We start from the raw sequence: 19,298 nt of genomic DNA on the forward strand, positions 1-19,298 counted from the left end.
AATGAAAACAAGCTGAATGAATACAACTTAAAAACAAGATTAAAATACAACATTAAAATATTGAACCATTAAAATATTAAAATGCAGCCTCATCACAAGGTGGAGAAAGGAAAAAGAAAGAGGGGGGGGGAATCAAATTGGCTCCAAGCCAAAGGCCAGGCAGAACAACTCTGTCTTACAGGCCCTGTGGAAAGAAATCAGATCCTGCAGGGCCCTGGTCTCATGAGGCAGAGCGTTCCACCAGGCCGGAGCCAGTGTTGAAAAGGCAGTTGAGGAAGGTGCAAAAAAGGGCAAACAGGTGCAAAAAAGATGCCAAAAAAAAGTGCAAAAAAGAGCCTAGGGAAGTGAGTCCTCTGGTCAGAAAGGTCTGGAGAGCTGCATTTTGAGTCTGACGTTACCTACTGCTGATCTAGTTGCTTGGTGGCACTGAATTTAGTCGTAATTGGGTGGAATCAGGAGTTTCTACCATTGTCTAAGAGATAACCAAGTTCTCATCTAGCTTCCTGACTGGTGCGTCCTCTGACACCCTTCCACAATGAGAAATGTTTGCCTTGCCTGCTATCCTGTCCCTGACATTTAATCTGATCAGTCCCACTGGCTCCAAGACACATTTCTTTCCAGACAGTCAGAACACTTAGGTAAGTCAGATATCAAGCAGAAGGAGAATTATTTTCCTCAATCTTTTTTTTTTAAAGTGAGAGTGTTATCTTTGGGAGTACGGTTGCCAACTTTTCAATCAGCCTCTGTTGCTCTGCCTTTAACAGCAGATTGATCTGCAGATATATGCTTAATTTTATACCTTGAGACAGCTTACCTGCTGGGTTTTTACAGAACAGGTTACTATAAATTACGAATGGGGAGGAGTTTCTTCAGTCCACTTTTTGTAGGAAGTATTTTTTTCCAGGGGGCCGGAATCAGTGTCTACATTGCCTGTAGATCAGGATGCAACTCCCATGCAGATTACTCACCCCTCTGATATTTGCAAGTCAGTTTTGGTGCATTACAAAAATATGCATCTCACGTAAGAAATGTGTACAATGCATTTTTTACTGATGAATGAACTGAAAATGCATATTTTCTATTTTCAAAGGGTTTGTACAAGAGGAATGCAATTTAAATACTTTTCAGGTTTATTTTCCTTTTAAAACAGCACAAAAGACAAAAGAGCCAGGGAAGATCAAGAATAATCCTTAGACCAGTGGTTTTTAACCGTGTGCCATGGCACCCTGGGGTGCTTTGACTGGTGGTCATGGGTGCCGTTTGCAACACTGGCTTCTGAACCTCTTTTGTTCCTTCCCTCCTCTCATGCCCTCTCACATTTCTGCCTCCCCAAGGCTTGCACAGCTGTTCGTTGCAGCAGCCCTGGCTATAAGCTCTGCAGGTGAATGATAACTCTGGGAGGCACCTCTCTTTGGGGCGGGGGCTTTGCTCAGAGACCAGGGATGGCAGCAGCAGCTGCCCAGAGGTCTCCCAAGGAGACGGGAGAGGATAGGAGGCTGAGGGAACCCTCCACAAGGGAGGGTGTCCGAAAAAGGGTGAGAGGCTGCCAGCTCGGCAGGCAAGGGGTGACATAACTGGGCTCCTAAGCCCCACAGGGGTGCCACAGAAAGAACTTAGTTGGTCAAGGGAGCCGTGTACTCGAAAAGGTTGAAAACCTCTGCCTTAGACCATAAGGCTGCCATATGAACTGGGGCTTATTGGGTCTGGTGGGATGGAAGTCAGGGAGCCCAACAGTAGGTGGCGCTAGAGCCCATGAGAGGCAGAGCTTGATTCTAGCATTGTGTCCATCCTCCTTCCTGCGAGTGAAGAGGGAGGCAGCAGGCATTGCCACCCCCTGGGCTGGTTGTAAGGAAGGCAGGGCTTGCTGTGGCCTTACTGCCTTGGTAGGGCGCTGCCCCATTTGTCCTTAATTTATGCCTTGCCTCAGACATCCCAGGTTGATCACTGTGATCATCTGAGGGAGCACTACTAATGGTCCACTAGTTGAGAAGCACACCTCATGTCGATGAGGAGACGTGTCTTCAATGTAGGGGGCCCATCTCTGTGGAACTCCCTCCCACTAGAACTCAGGCAGGCACTAACTTTGCTGAGTTTCAGCTGCCAGGTTACTTATTTCAGGAGGCTTCTTTGCACCACGAATGCTGTTCCGGCATTTTATTCTTTGATGTTTTAATTTAGGCTATAAAATGTTGTTTGGTGCAATTATTTTAAGCTGCTTCAAGACCTAGATGCGTTGAAAAGGAATATATAATTTTGAATGATAATGTTTTTGATTGATACAGCAAATTTTGGTAAACTGCTTTGAGAACGTCTTTAGGCAATCAAGTGGAAGAGAAATCGTCTAGATAGATAGATAGATAAGTAGAAGTGAACCTCCATGCACAGGACCAGTATACCACCGAAAACCAGACATGGGGTGAGGGAAAACAATGGGTTAAAATGAGTACATTCATGTATTTAGCTCAGGAGTTCAGCATCAGCACCCGACTGTCCTCTGTTGGAAACACAGCACTGGGATTGTAGAGTGGGCATGCGGAAACAGAGTTTACAGGTTTAGAATGAGCCCCTAAAAAAAGAAAATAAAACCAGTCTCACCCTTAGGTTGGCGCCAGCATTGCTTTCGGTCCGGTGGATTTACTCTCAGTGGAATGTAGAAGGACTCTCTTGTCGTGGAGATATGTGAAGCATTCTTGCTTTATAATCTTGGCTAGTCAAGATCTCTCAGGCTTGGAGCCCAAGTGCTGGGAGGTGCAGGAGTGAAATGACTTCGAGAAAGAGCACACAAGGGTGACATACAAGTGTCACCCGTGTGTCTAGAGACTGGCAGATTTGTCTGTTTTGGTTCCTCTAGGTGTCTCATTTCCTCAGTCTTCAGTTCTCCACATTTCTATATCAGTTTATGGTGTGTGTGTTTTTTAAGTCCTCATGAAAACTCATCAAAGCAAATTTCTCCCAAGATACGCATTCTTAAGATGCAAATTTGCCCAGTATACACATTTTCCCCAATATCTGCAACCAGAAGTTGTTTTAAACCATTGTTAATATTGTGTTTTAATGTTATAATCTGCCCTGGAATCTTAAAGAAATAATAACCCATCTTTGTACGTTTCTCAAACATATGCATTTTTATGCACCCTGAGTTTTTGTAGACACGAAAAAGTGTGAATTTTGAAGGAGGGCTGTTTCTCAGGTCGCAGGTTGTTTTGGAAACGGCAAATTAGGTGGGTTCGCCTTTTAAATGTGGACTAGATCATATTTCTCACCCACCAGTCCCTAGGTCTTTCAACTTAAGCATCCAAGGTAGCAAAAGCAAGAAGAGAAGCATGTACTTTGTTTTTATTGTATTTATTAAATAAAATTTCACTTTGGGATCATACATAACCAACTTCTATAGCCCAACTTTTAGTGCAGGGGTAGGGGGCCTTTTTCAATGGGCCACATTCTTTCATGGGTAAGCTTCAAGGGGCCACATTTCAGGAGTGGGTGTGGTCCAAGTCAAGCTGTGCGTAGGGCAATACATGAAACTTAGCTTTGTACAGGAGCCATATAGCCCATCTGTGCAATAGAGGTTTATAACATCCAGGCAAAGGAGATCAGGTGCAGATCAGGTGTGGCCTAGAATCATAGAATCATAGAGTTGGAAGAGACCACAAGGGCCATTGAGTCCAACCCCCTGCCAAGCAGGAAATACGATCAGAGCACTCCTGACATATGGTTGTCAAGCCTCTGCTTAAAGACCTCCAAAGAAGGAGACTCCACCACACTCCTTTGCAGCAAATTCCACTGTCGAACAGCTCTTACTGTCAGGAAGTTCTTCCTAATGTTTAGGTGGAATCTTCTTTCTTGTAGTTTGGATCCATTGCTCCATGTCCGCTTCTCTGGAGCAGCAGAAAACAACCTTTCTCCCTCCTCTATGTGACATCCTTTTATATATTTGAACATGGCTATCATATCACCCCTTAACCTCCTCTTCTCCAGGCTAAACATGCCCAGCTCCCTTAGCCGTTCCTCATAAGGCCTGTAGAGGGGTATGGGGGTGGAGCCATGATTTAGGACAGGGGCCGACAAAGTTTTTGTGGCTTGGACCAGTTCGTGGTCCTGCACACGCTGCAGTGGGCTGGAGTGCATGTGCACATGCGCAAACACTATTTCTGGTGCAGAGGAGTCGTGCGCAGCTTCCCATTGGCTGCAGGACCTTCCTGCAGCCAATGGGAAGTCGGCCAGCGTCACGGAAGGCGGTCCCCACTCTGCTCCATGCACGCAGGCGGCGGGGGTCCATGGGCCAGTTAAACGACCCCCATGGGCCGCTTGTGGCCCATGGGCCTTAGGCTGCCGACCCCTGATTTAGGATGAGTCCTGAACGCCAGATAGAGAGAGCTGAAGGGCCATACATAATCCACAGGCTTGCGGTTCCTGACACTTCTTTGAGCCGCAGATGGGTTTCTGCAGCTGTTGAAACCATTGCTACCCTCCCTCCCCAAAGCATAACTCGTTTGAATTATAAAAAGAAAGTGGAACTGGAATGCAGCAGCAGAGATCAGTCTTATTAAGCCAAGACTCTGGTCACAGCCACGCATTTAATGCACATGGCCTCCCGCAAAGAATCGTGGGAACGGTAGTTTCTGATGGGTGCTGGGAATTGTAGCTCGGTGAGGGGTAAATGACCATTCCCAGGATTCCTTGGGGGAAGCCATGTGCTTTCAATGTATGGTGCGGATGTGACCTCTGCTGTCTTTTGCCTCCACCTGTGTTAGGCATGGCTTGTTCCTATTTTGTAGGTATATCAGAAAACCTGCAAAATGTGGTTTTTGGCACAAGGGACAGCTCCCTGCAATTCTGTTTCCTTTTTTAAAACAACAACAAAGCAAGTTTCTAGACCTCATTATACTTGTTGAAAGTCTGTGGGGGGTGGCTTCTGAACTCTCAGGGATTTGGGTATTTCCCTCCCCCCCTCTCCTTGCCCATTAAGACACAGCCAATCCTTTGCTCCTTGAAAACATTCTTGTACTGAAGACACGCTTGTCAACATATTCTTGTGCACCAATTCTGCTGCAACCACTCATTGCAATTTTGGCCAGACACTTGAGATTCCTGGAAAAACCCTAGCCAAGCACTCACCGGAGCTGCCTTTTGCAGATGACTAAGCCCTGAGGGTAATTTTTGATGCATGGGCTCAGCTTTGCAGGATTATTGTACTGGACCAATTCCTGGAGGAGAGAGCTATCAATGGCTACTAGCCAGGATGGCTGCACTCTGTCTCTGCAGTTAAGAGGCAGCAAGGCTTCTGAATACCACTTGCTGGAAACCACTGGAGAGGAGAGACAGCGCTCTGGTGCTTGAATCCTGCTTGCGTGTTTCCCACAGGCACCTGGTTGGCCGATGTGAGAACAGGATGCTGGGCTAGGTGGGCCATTGGCCTGATCCAACACACTCTTCTTATGTTCTTATGGTTAGGGTTCCTTTATAAGTCATTGAATGCTGTGATTTCCCAGGAGGGCAATCAATTTCATAGAACTGTAGAGCTGGAAGGGACCTCAGGGGTCATCTAGTCCAACCCCCTGCAATGCAGGAATCTGTTGCCAAAGTTGAGGCTTGAACCCACGACCCTGAGATTAAAAGTCTCATGCTGTACCAGGTGAAATCTCCCACAAATTCTTGGCCTCAACAGAGAACATGTCACTGTTGGTCAGAAGCGATGTAGCCTCCAGGGTGAAGTCCCACCCTCTTTTAGTTGGATGGCCTTCACTGGCTCCTGTGGGAGTGAGTTCCACAGATTAACTTTGCACTGCGTGAAGAAGTCCCTTCTTTTATCTGTCCTGAATATTTCAACATTCACTGGATGTCTGTGAGTTCTGGTGCTATGAGAGAGGGAGAGGAACTTTTCTGTATTCACTTTCTCCATGCCACGCATAATTTTTATAAACTTCTATCCTGTCACCTTTTCTCCAAACCAAAAAGTCCATAATGCTGCAACTTGGTATCAATGGAGAACACACCATTAATTGGCCTTTGGGGGGGGGCGGAGACCTCGGATGGCCCCATTTTGAGTTCTTACTGCATAACTGGTTATACCATTTCTTGTTACAGCTCCCCATGATTCGCTTCCGAAGTTTAGTCGAGAGAGACTCTCTTATCTTCTTTAAATATGCTCGAGATATTGCTGGTATTGACCCACTGCTACTATGAGGCTTTTAATTAGTTCAGTCAATCGGTTTCGCCGCTTGATTAGGCTGTTGCTGCTTTCTATCAAGTTACACCCCAAAGAGTAAATATATAGCACACACCCCCCCAAACTGCAAAAGCTTAACCTGTCAAAATTGTAGTGTTGTATCCAATTAAGTGCTAATCACCTACTGAAATTAATGGCCCTAAGTTAGTTATCTCCATTAATTTTAATGGGTTTGCTCTGAGTAGAACTAGTTCCTCTCACCCAGAAACATGGCTTTGGTTGCCAACTCCACCCCACCACCCCGCTCCTGTGCATTTAGCATCAGCTTGATTGATATGCTGACGCTTGCTAACTTTTTTTTTTACTGACACAAACAGAAGTGGTGGGCAAGGGTTCCCCTAGCTTAATTTCTTTGTGTTCAGGTTGCTGTTGAAAGGCACAGGAGCCGGGACAAAAGAAAAGGTGGCAACCCTATTGAGCAGGGGGGTCATAATTCAGTGGCAAGGCACCTGCCTTGCATGCAGAAGATCCCAGGTTTTATCCAGGACACTTCTAGGGAGGGATGAGCAAAGGCCCACTGCTGGAAATTCTGGAGAGCTGCTGCCAGTCAGTGTTGACAGTACTGAGCTAGATAGATCAATGGTCTGACGTGGTATAAGGCAGCTTCTGAAGTCCCTATGTTGAATGTTAACCCCACCTACATGCCCACAGCCTCTCCTGTCCTTAGATCCTGTAGAAGGCTGCCACCTTTTTTCCCAAGCAGGGCTCCTGTGCTACTTCCGAATGAGCAGCTGAAGCAGGGCAATAAAGTCTAATGGCAGAGAAATCAGCCAGTCTCAACACAGCTCAGTCGGCAGAGCATGGGACTCTAAATTCAGGGTCGTGTGTCCAAGCCCCACATTGGGCAAAATTCTATGATTCTATGATTCCCCTCTGCTAGGGTTGTCAGACCTCCAGATGTGAAGTCTCTAGGCTTGCCTGGTCCCCTCCAGGTGGCAGTCGGAGGGCTTGATTCTCCAGGTGGGCGAGAGTGCCTTTAACTATAAAATGAAAACGACAAAATTGTACTAACAAAATTATTAAGAAGAGTGCACATGCAGCTTGCAAGCTTCAGCTTGGCAGGAGTTGGCCTTGAATTATAGCACAGAAACTCGGAGTGGCGCCTGCCCTCTGTTTCCCTCTCCCAATTAACCCCCACCTCCCATAACCACCAGGGGGGAAGCCCCTAGGTCTCAGGTTTGGGTCCTAAAACCTCAGGGTCTTGGGGTGCTTCTGACAACCCTACCCTCCTTTCCCTGAACCTGCTTTCTGTAGCTTCTGAAGTCCTCCTGGTTTCATAGAAGCTGTCCAGAGTAGGTGTGGGATGAACAGAGGCCCATCCCATTTCCAGGAATAGGAGTCCTTTCGCTTTGGCTCTGCAGGAGGAAACGCTCAGCAGGGATGAAAGTGTGTAGCACTTCTGCAGCAGTATTCTTGCTGATTGCTTCCTCCATCATTGCACACAACAACCAGCTAAGACACTGCCAGAGAAGCACTCACAGAGAGCTGGCCGGTGAGGCAGGCACAGGGAAGGATACCAGCCTCTCCACCTCACCTTCTTTCTTGATGTTAAAAGCCCTGGGAAGAAAAGAAGAAGGGGGGGGGAAAGGTTTGCTCAAAGAGGACTAGAAGGTTGATCCCACAACCAGCACCTAGATTTTGGCAGGGCCTCGGCCAAGGGCATCCTTTTGGCTTAGCTACATTACAGGCTTAATATGGCTTGATACAGGCTGCATGCACACCATACGTTTAAAGCACACACCCCACAAAGAATCCTGGGAACTGTAGTTTGTTCTGTTCTGCTCTTCTACTGTCCTTAGGATATTCCTTCTCTCTCCAGCCAGGCCGGCTCTACCATTAGGGATGGGGAACCTGTGGCCCTCAAGATCTTGTGGGACTCCAACTCCCATCAGCCCCAACCCTCATGACCCTTTCCAGGAGGGAATCCCCTAATCTCCCCACTACTTCCTCTCTTAAGGTAGCGAAACGCCTCCTACCTTGGTTTGATCCCCCCCCCAAGATTGTTTTATGTTATTCTGTATTGTATATATTCTTATGTTGCTTTCCAATCTTAGATTGATTTGACTGAAGGGCGGGTTCTAAGTCACCTAAGTAAATAAATAAAAAGTTAAGCTCAGGTACGCTCTCTCGATAAGCTGTTGTGATATTGTTTTTTTCCTCCTGTTTTGCTTTCAGTTTCGTGGTTTGTTTTATAATACAGATTATTGTCATTTTTATTATTTGGCTGGCTATTCTGTGTTCTGCATCTGAACTGATGAAGGGCAAGTTATAAATATTTTACAGAAACTAATCAATAGAATCCTATTAAAAGGGAAGTCGGTTGTCAATTCTTTAGTTTGGATGGTATTCCACATTAGTCATTCTCAGAGCTGATCCATGAGTCCATTGATCTTCAATGGGTCATGGCTGGCCCTACCTGAGCTATGTACATCCCAGAATCCCTTGCACCAACAAAAAGGATTCTGGGTCAAGCTTAGGTGTGGACCAGTCTGTCAATTTCCATTCATCTCAGTTTCTCATTTTTCCAATCTTGCGTTCAGTTCGTCACACTTCAGTTAACAAAATGTAAGACTAAAGTATATCTCCCACTGTATGCAAATGGCTTGGAAAAGTCAGATCTACAGCAACCATGATTAAGTCAAGTTAACCTATTAGAAAAGAACATATATAAATCAACCTAGTAGGTTTTTGGAAAAATGGGTGGGATTTTTGGAATAAGTTTAATTATACTGTTCAACTTTATGCTGTAATAGTGTAAGTATTATGGAAATTTTGGTTTACTTCATTGAGTCTAAACACTGTAAAATTAATGAATGTTAAAATGATGTCGGATTGAAATGAAGCGGCCTTAGCAATAAGGTTAATAAGAATATGGAAAAATGGATTGATAACGGATGAAAATATAAAGTTATAATATGTTGAGATATAGAATTAAGATAAAAATAAAGAGGGTAAGGATTTGCTGAATTAACCATGTGAACGGAAATACAAAAAAGGGAGGTGTGAGGAGGTTGGGGAAATAAGTAAATGAAATCTAAGATATGAAAAGATTGATTTGTTTTTAACTATTTTCTATTCATTTTTTCTGTACTTTGTAGTTTTTCTTTTTCTATGTATTTTTGTACTTTTTGTATTTTTCTTTTTCCCCCCTTTTATTCCCCCCTGTAACTTTTTTCTTTTTGTAAAACTTTAATAAATATCTTTTTAAAAAAATAAACAGTCTAAACAGCAGTATTAAATAAACAAAAACTACTAAAAATCCATCCCCATTTTAAAGCACATTTCTCCAAATGTACAAATTTCTGCCAGCAATTTCCTCTATTATAATGCATTTTTGTACATTATTTTCACTACTCTGCATGTTTCCACGCACCAATATATGCATTTTTGTACGGTTTGTTCAGAAAACCGCATCCAAAAATTTGGGAAGGCATAAGTTTCAAAGGACAGCTGCATTTCAGTTTGAAAATATTTTCTAGATGTGCGAATTAGGTAGGGCTCATGTTAAAATGCTTACTGTACCTAGATTTCTCCCTCTGCCCCAGCCAATATTTTGACCTTCAAAGCGAAGCAAAAAAAGATGTAAGACTTTACCACCTGGTGCTCTTCAGCTGGGAGTTGTAGTCCAAAACATCTGGAGGGCGCCAAGTTAGCGCAGTCTGCCCTAATGTCAAGGAGCACAGGAAGCTGCCTTCTTCCGAGTCACACCTAGTAAGCATTGCCTACTCTGACTGGCAGCAGCCCTCCAGGATTTTCAGGCAGGGGTCATTTCCACTCCTACCTGGGCCTGCTGCCAACCTTAAAGGTAAAGGTAAGGGGACCCCTGACCATTAGGTCCAGTCGTGGCTGACTCTGGGGTTGCGGCGCTCATATCGCTTTATTGGCCGAGGGAGCCAGCGTACAGCTTCCGGGTCATGTGGCCAGCATGACTAAGCCGCTTCTGGTGAACCAGAGTAGCGCACAGAAACACAGTTTAGCTTCCCGCTGGAGTGGTACCTATTTATCTACTTGCACTTTGACGTGCTTTTGAACTGCTAGGTTGGCAGGAGCTGGGACCGAGCAACGGGAGCTCACCCCGTTGCGGGGATTTGAACCGCCGACCTTCTGATCGGCAAGTCCTAGGCTCTGTAGTTTAACCCACAGCGCTACCCGCGTCCCTATACCTTACCCGCGTGCCAACCTTACCTGGGGCCTTTTGCACGAAATGCGGATGCTCTGCCGCTGTAAAGGACAGCCATTGTGATATTAAGGCCTAGAAACTTGCATTTTGCATGGGAAAGCACAGATCTACAAGACAGTGGGAGACGTCTGCACTTTGGCGTGATTGCAGAGCAGCCCTTCGCCAACCTGGTGCCCTCCAGCTCCCGTCGGCTGTGCTGGCAGAGGCTCATGGGAGCTGTAGTCCAAAATGTCTGGAGGTCACGAGGCTGGCGAAGGCTGCTCTAGGAAGTGCTCTCTATTGCAGGGGGTTGGACTAGATGGCCATTTGGGGTACCTCCTAACTCTGCAATCCCATGATGCCACCGAGCCACGTTCACGCTCCTGCCCTCACTCATTTAGACTTGTCGTAGGGTTGCATTTCCCAGCTCCACCCTGTTTCTCCCCAAACAGAACGGTTTGGAAGAAAGCACAGTGGGGTTACATAGGGTGCACCCATGAATCATCGGAGACTCACAGGATTCGTCTTGACGCAGACGAGCAGCCACGCCAGCAGGAAAAGGGGGAACTCGGCTGGTGCAGAAGGCTGGCAGGAAAATGCCAATCTGGGGCTTTGAAAAGAAACATGCAAGGGCACTCTGGGGCAGGGTTGGGGGCCAGGCTGCTGAGCACAGGAAAGGGGGGAAATGCCCCTGCCAACATCTGATCCCACCTCGCCCTAGGGCAAAACCATCATGCCATCCCATAATGGAAACTCAGCTCTCTATTTAGGAACAGGAGGACTAGAATATTTTTACAGAGCATCTGCCTTGCACACAGAAGTTCCCAGGTTCAACCCCCAGCATCTCCCAGTAAGGCTGAGAATATAGGCCCTGCCTGAAACCTCGGGGAAGCTGTTGCCAGTCAGTGCAGACAGTACTGAGCTATCTGGACCAATGGTCTTGACTTGGCACAAGGCAGCTTCCTTTGTTCTTATTTAAATCAGCCTTTAATTTTGAATCATGAGGACTAGAATCTTACGTTACGTTTACAGGAAATACCATAGCTCAGTGGCCAAGCATCTGCTTTGCATGCAGGAAGTCCCAAGTTCAATTCCTGGTATCTCCCGGTAGGGCTGGGAGAGACTCCTGCCTGAAACCCTGGATAACCAATGCGTCTGGCTCAGTATAAGACAGATTCCAATGCTCCTGCATCTTAAGTGAAGGCAGAGCGGCAGAAAGTCTTGGGTTCAATCCTTGGCATCTCCATGTAGGGCTGGAAGAGGCTCCTGGAGAGCTGCTGCCAGTCAGTGTAGGTAAAGCCAAGCTAGAAGGCAGCTTCCAGTGTTTGAATAGACTTGGAATGAGACACAGTTTTTTCCCCACCATAGAATTAAAGCTGCCCTGATGTGGCATTAGGAGACATAAGGTTGAAAGAAACAGAAAAGTAGGCTATTTACCTGTTCCACGAAGCTCTTCAGGACTAGCATCCTGTTCGGTCGTCAACAGGACGACTGCCGAGGATATCAGCCGGGCAGCAGGAGGAGCCAGTCTCCTCCCCGCCGAAGGGTGGAGCCCGCCCGCCCCACAGTCAGCACTTTAACCTAGTGTTGAAATACACAGAGACACACTCACACATTGTTCCAAAAAGCCACGCTTCCTTGTGCGAGGACAGGGAACTCCGAAGTTTCATTGACCCACTGACCTCACCTGCCCATTGCCATCCCTGCACCTGGGTGGACGAGGGAGAGTCAAAGGAGGAAACGTGAGACGTCTTGGCCAGGCTTTGGCGTTCTGAAAAGCAAAACCAGAGGGGGAAAAGGAAATGGAGAGAAAGAGAAAGAGTTTCTGGATGAGTCATCCATAAGGCTGAATGCAGAAAGTTTTGAAGCAAAACAGAGTGACGCTTCACCTCTTTGCCCTCCATGGTTGCCCTTCCAGCCGATTCTTAGATATCTCTCTCTCTCTCTCTCTCTCTCTCTCTCTCTCTCTCTCTCTCTCTTCCCCTTGGACCTGCCTATCTTGGGACATTCCAAGAACTGAGACACCCAGTCTAGGGCTAAGAGCAAGAGCACGATAAATGCAAGCAAGTGTTGAATCTCACTTCCTGGGGAATCTCAATTTTAAAAAAACAAAAACAAACTCAAGTTGCTAGTCCTTATGACTCTCTTCCAAGTGCTGTTTTTATGTCATTTTAGTTTCTGGTTTGTTTTTAAATGTTTACACCCCACCTTTCCCCCAAGGAGCTCAAGGTGGCGTATAGAGTTCTACCCCACTTCATTTTATCCACACAACAGCCCCGGGAAGTAGGTTAGGCTGAGAGGCAGTGGCTGGCCCAACATCACCCACTGAGCTTCGTGGATGAATGGTAACCAGAACCTGCTAGTATAGCTCTTAGACCTATACTGTAACCATTACACTACACTGGCTCCCTAAAATTATTATTTTAAGATTATCCCTATTGGTTGGCATCCGTCTGTCGCAGGAGACAATGGAGGAGTGAACCTTGGAAGGTTACAGCACATGCTGTGTTATGTTTTTAAAAAGAACGGTGTGTGTCTAATGTCCAACTCTGTGTAGGGCCACTGAAGTCAATGTACATTACTAACTTGAGTTCATTAGTTGGTTCATTAGTTGGTTGTATCCAAAGCTGGTCCAATTCAGAGTAGACCCACTGAAGTTATTGAACATGCCACCTTAGGGGGTTGTATCCAACTAAGTTTTTCTCAGAGAAGACCCACTGAAATGAACAGGCCCAGTTTATTCATGATCATTGGGTTGTCTCCAGTGCTAGTCCTACTCAGAGTAGACAATGTGAGGTTAATGACCATGACCAACTTAGGTCCATTAATTTCAATGGGTCTGCTCTGAATGGGGCTCAGATTGCAAATAATAAATCACTCTAGGGGAGGCTGCCCACTGCATCTCTGCGCGAGTCCCCATTCTGGCTTTGGTGCAAGTTGGGTCTACCCTGAGCAGAACCTATTCAGACACAACCCTTTAATTCTGTAAATCACCTTAGAATGACAGAATCACAGAATGGTAGAGTTGGAAGGGACCCCAAGAGTCATCTAGTCCAACCCCCTGCAATGCAGGAATCTCAACTAAAGCATCCAAGACAGATGGCCATCCAACCTCTGCTCACTTTTTGTGAGCCTTTTGTTGAAACAAGGCAAAAATACTAACCCAAAACTAACCAGTGGGCAAATATACACTCCCTCAACAAAAGAGAAGGGGGAAGGAAAGAAAGGCATCTGAAAGAGATCAAAACTTCTTGGCTGTAATAGCCACCCATCTGTCACTCAGGCCCTGCCCCTGTTTTTTTAAGAGCCGTAATCCTTGCACTGGCTTAACCATGTGGGTTGACTTGTATTCACAGCGCAGGGCCGGGTGTGGGGAAGGAGGACAGAGGCTAAGAGATGGGATCGAGCAAAGGGCAACTCACACACCCTTAAAACACACACAGCTTCAGTTCTGAGTCACAGGCCCCGGGAACAAACAGCAGGCTGAACGACCCAGTTTGACAAGGGCCTATAAAAGCCACAGTAATTATGCAACTCTCTCAAAAAGGTAAAGGCTACCTAACTAGCTTAGTCATTCTTAAACCTTGTGCTAGGGCAAGTTTGCATGAGTACCTGGTGAGACATGAACTAACAACATTTCAAGCTTCTGTGTGAGGCCACCCAACTAAAGGGGCTTCCCGTTGCCTCTCTGTGCGAGTGCCTGCTCTGGCTCTCCTCCTAGTCACCCAGAGAAAGCAGGTGATTTTGCCACATCTCATCATCAGCAGTATTCAGATGACTCGACCACTTCCAAGGTTATTTCAGAACGCTGCAGCAAAGTGTTGTCGCCAGGACCATGTCAAAAGAGGCATTCTCATCTCCCTGTCGCCAATTCTCTTCCACACAGAAGGGAATACCTCTTCTAAAACAATGCTTGTCATCTGCAGGGTTTGTACGTACCTGTATTAAATTTCACATATGCATTTTTGAAAAAAATGTGTCTGCCACTCAATTAATCAGGAGATGTTTTTTTCAGACAATCAAAGCTCTGGGAATTGTAGGTCTGTTAGAGGAATTGGGTCCTCCTAACAATTCTCAGCACTCTTAACAAACCACAACTCCCAGGATTCTTTGGGAGTTTAAAAAGTGGTATAATACTGCTTTAAATGCATAGTGCAGGTGGGGCTTTGGGTTGCAATCCCATAGACACTTACCTAGGAGCAAGTGTCACTGAGCTCAATGGGACTTTGTGTAGGAATACACTGTCTACACACACACACACACACACACACACACACACACACACACCTATCTATCATCTATCTATATGTATCAAGACGTTGCTTCACTTTACGTAGTTCCTTTGAATTCAGGACAAACATTGATCTCATTCTGTGTGGCTTAAAAAATAGCAATAAAAAGGTAAAGGTAAAGGGACCCCTGACCATTAGGTCCAGTCGTGACCGACTCTGGGGTTGCGGCACTCATCTCGCTTTATTGGCCAAGGGAGCCGGTGTTTGTCCGCAGACAGCTTCTGAGTCATGTGGCCAGCATGACCAAGCTGCCTCTGGCGAACCAGAGCAGCACATGGAAACGCCATTTACCTTCCCGCCGGAGCGGTACCTATTTATCTACTTGCACTTTGAGGTGCTTTCAAACTGCTAGGTTGGCAGGAGCAGGGAGCGAGCAACTTGAGCTCACCCCGTCACGGGGATTCGAACCGCCGACCTTTTGATTGGCAAGTCCTAGGCTCTGTGGTTTAACCCACAGCACCACCTGTGTCCCTCTAAAATAGCAATAGTGAGGTTTTATTTATCAAATCTTCTATATATAGGGACACAGGAGCAATTCAGTGCAGTTCACAATTTTAATGCAAAATGACCTAATTTGTTCCCAAAACAATGTGTGAATTGCAATGAAGCCACCCTTCCCCATTCACGTTTTGTTGATTTTTGCAGTGTGGTTCTCCAACAACAACAACAATTCTCCAACAACAACAAATGCATATATTGGGGGAATCATTCGGGAGGAATGCATCTTTTAGGCAAAATTGCACACACAAAATATGTATGTAAAGGGAATGATGGCAAATTTTCATGAGGACTTAAGGGGGCGGAATAGCTGATGCAAAAATGCATCCTTTAACTTACATTTGGAATAATGAGAAACTGATACTGACAGGCTCGCCCATCCCAATCTATACAAAACCCATCCATAAATGTAAGACCATCAGTAAAGGGCACATAATTACCCACTTGCCAAAGATTATTTCAAAACTTCTGCCACCGCTGTGATGATTTCCTGAAAGACCCCCTCCCTCTTTTAATGATACTGTGTGAAAACCAGTGTTTTGGCTTTTTTCAAGAAATCCGCAGGGCCAGCTAAATTGGGGGGTGGGGACTGCAGCTCAGAGGCAACACATATGTAGGGTTGTAGCCAATACCAGTCCTGTTCAGAGTAGTCCCACTGAAGTTGATGGGCATAACTAACTTAAGTCCCTTAATTTCAACTCGTTAACTTTGAAGAAAACTTAGGCCACATCCGCACCGTACATTTAGCAAGCTATCGTACCACTTTAACAGTCATGGAGAATGCTGGGAACCGCCGCGCGTAAAGAGTGCTGACCTCACGAGAGCTACCCTGAACAAACTACAGGTCCCAGGATTCTCCACTTAAAACAGTAACATTGAACGTTATTTGTAAACGAAATAAAATTAGAGCAAATGGCAAGAATATATTCTGCCATTCATAAACAGAAACAAAATACGGCTTATAGCAATTAAAAAAACCATATTTTAAAAGTTGAAATCACCTGCTGTGGAAAGATGCATTCTTCCTTCCCTGCATAAGCCTGAAGGAACAGAAAAGTTTTCAGAGCTGGGATAGAAGGCAGAGCATTCCAGGAGCTGGGAAGATGACATCAAAGGCTCAGTTCGATGCCGCAGCCAAATGAACCTCACCAACAACCCCCGCTGCAGATGATCTGAATGATTGAGCTGGGATATAAGGGTTCAGGTGACCCTCGCAGTACCCTGGACCTAAGCTGCTTTGTCAATCAATGCAGAGACCTTGAAACTGGCTTGGTAGCAGATGGGCAGCCAGTGCAGATGTTTTCACAAGCGTGTCACGTGTTAAATAGTGCCACACTGTTGGGAGGAGGGCTTCACAGCACTGCCTCCCCCCCCCCCCCCACGACAGCAGCTCCTGTAGTTTAGTCAACTCCTCTGCGCCCTGGCTTTTTTGCAGCCTGGCTGACCTCTCGCACCAGGTATAATATACACCAGGTATAATATACATAGGATAATTTATAATATCCTATGTACATGTGCAGAGAGCTTCCTAGCCTTTTCTTTAACCACTCCCACCCCCACCCCCCCATTCCAGAAGCCAAACAATATTTGATGAATGCATGTTCTTATTCCACTATATTCCTGTACTGAGTTAGTGTACACACACACAAACACAAAACAAATGTGTATTGCAGATCATGAATTTTGCAAAATATATACATCCTACCTGCACAGACTCGGAAAGTTAGCATACTTGGAAGTGAAAGGGAAACTCTGGAGAGTTTTCAAGATGTTGGTGCACCAGGATGGGGCTTCTGAGGCTGGGATCTGCAACTGGGTATCTTGAAGTGTGAAGTGGCTGAACAAGTCCAGGCAAGCCCAGGCAGATTGCAAGGAAGCCAGCAGCAGTCATAGCGGTGAATCTTTCACTCGGCTTATCTTTCTACCAGCAGTGTGGGAGCATGCAATCTTTGAGTTCACACAGCATTCTTCATCAAAGGGGAAAGGAGGCAGAGGATACAAGACTTGATCTCCAGGTTAGAGTGTCAGACGAGGACCTGGGAGACCGGGGCTCAAATCTTCCTATTAGCCATGAAGCTCACTTTGGCCAGTCACTGTCTCTCAGCCTAGCCTACTTCACAAGGTTGTTGTGGGGATTAGATGAGGACATGGAAGACCAAGTGTGTGGAGGACCTGGAGCTCATTAGAGGAAAAAAGGTGGGGATATAAATGCAATGGATAAAAATATAAAACAGCCGCTCAAAGCCCTACCCGGTCATAAACTCACGCAGAAACTTTTCAGAGAAGTTGCTGAATTACAACTTATTACTAAACTGAAAACTATGGAGAGACCTGGGCTGAATAGAGATATCGGAGTCTTGTCTCATTACATATGCTAAAACTATTTTTGGTCATCTGTATACTATCCCTTGTTTTTTCCTGTAGGACTAATTGCAGTCGTCAACAGTCATCAACAGGATTACCATACCCATTGAGTCAATCACCCATCTCCTACTACCTTCCTGAGAAAAACCCTACCCCACTCTCCCACTATGTTTAAGGGTCTGATGACTTCTGTTTCAGTATATCTGAAGTGTGCATGCACATGAAAGCTTATAAAAGCCCTGAGCACATGAAAGCCCTGAGCCCGGCTTCGGAGGGCAGGATATAAATAAATTTTATTATTATTATTATTATTATTATTATTATTATTATACTTAGAACAAATGCGGGTGGCGCTGTGGTCTAAACCACAGAGCCTAGGGCTTGCCGATCGGAAGGTCAGCGGTTCGAATCCCCGTAACGGGGTGAGCTCCCGTTGCTCAGTCCCTGCTCCTGCCAACCTAGCAGTTCGAAAGCACATCCAAGTGCAAGTAGATAAATAGGTACCGCTCCAGTGGGAAGGTGAACGGCGTTTCCATGCGCTACTCTGGTTCGCCAGAAGCAGCTTAGTCATGCTGGCCACATGATCCAGAAGCTGTACACCGGCTCCCTCAGCCGATAAAGCGAGATGAGCGCCGCAACCCCAGAGTCATCCGCGACTGGACATAATGGTCAGGGGTCCCTTTATCTTTAAGGTGCCACTGGACAATTTATTTATTTATTTATTTATTTTGACTACATCAGACCAACACGGCTACTTACCTGAATCTAGAAACTTTTCAGGACAGCGAACTTCTCTCATTCTCAGTGACCTTCTGAAATACACACACCTTTTGAAGATTGAAGATAAGCGAAAAATACTAGCTTGCAGGGTTGCTGTAAGGATTGCTGATAAAATGGTCAGAGGGCAGATCTAGCCCTGGGCAAATTAGTAGCACACGGCTACTGGTGGCTCTGGAGGCAGGGAGGGATAAGTACATGGCAATGCCCATCAGAAAACTCTTCATTCGGTTCATCAGGGCTTGGCCAAGTATTTTGGTGCATGTGGGAATGAGCTTTCAATGCACATTGACGTCTGCATTGGCGGCACACGCAGAAGACCGTGTGCATGGATGCCTGTTGATGGATTGGGGTGAACGATTGGAAGATGCTTTGAAAGCACAATATAGTCTAACCATAACGTGTTGCATCCAGTGCTGGCCCTACTCAAAAGTAGACTCGTTGCCATTAATGGATATGGATTTAATGAGTACGCTCATTGATTTCAGTGAGCTTACTCTGAGTTTATAACTGAAATGGATGCAAGCCATAAATAATGATGCTGACAATGACTTTCAAAAACTAGTAGTGGTTTTAAGGGTAGTATATAAAAAGCACAAATACTAACGCGTATAGACAGTTAACTTGGAATAGGATGTGCATTTCAAGCACTGTCGATTCCCAAAGGGGAAGCACCTTTTTGGAAGCATTTGATCATTCTTTAAAAAATACGTTTGTGCAGCGCAGCTTCTTGAGAATGAATACAGTAAAATAGGTGTTAGCCACCTAACTGTGCAAGTTTGGAGTTACACAGGCCCTCGAGCAGCACTGCACTCATCTGTGGGATCCTTTGAGCATGAAGGCATGAGATTCAGAAAACGGGAGATTACACTTATCCTGGGCAAATGCGCACTTTTGACTGTGGCTGAAGCACATGAATAGAGAAGTGCGCTGAGATTGCACCTAAGCAATATACTTTTTTTGGCTGGGTGGCGTCCTA

At 45.8% G+C, this 19,298-nt stretch overlaps 1 long non-coding RNA gene across 1 annotated transcript; it reads right to left on the bottom strand.

Moving 5' to 3' along the window:
* Positions 1-4,038: 4,038 nt before the first annotated feature.
* LOC128419773 (uncharacterized) lies at positions 4,039-16,545 on the bottom strand. Its single transcript, XR_008331914.1, has 3 exons — positions 16,180-16,545; positions 11,826-12,159; positions 4,039-7,786 (listed from the first exon to the last, which is right to left on the bottom strand). It is a non-coding gene; the product is annotated as an uncharacterized LOC128419773 (long non-coding RNA).
* Positions 16,546-19,298: the final 2,753 nt, after the last annotated feature.

Source organism: Podarcis raffonei, chromosome 8, assembly GCF_027172205.1.
Source record: "Podarcis raffonei isolate rPodRaf1 chromosome 8, rPodRaf1.pri, whole genome shotgun sequence".
Lineage (NCBI taxonomy): Eukaryota > Metazoa > Chordata > Lepidosauria > Squamata > Lacertidae > Podarcis > Podarcis raffonei.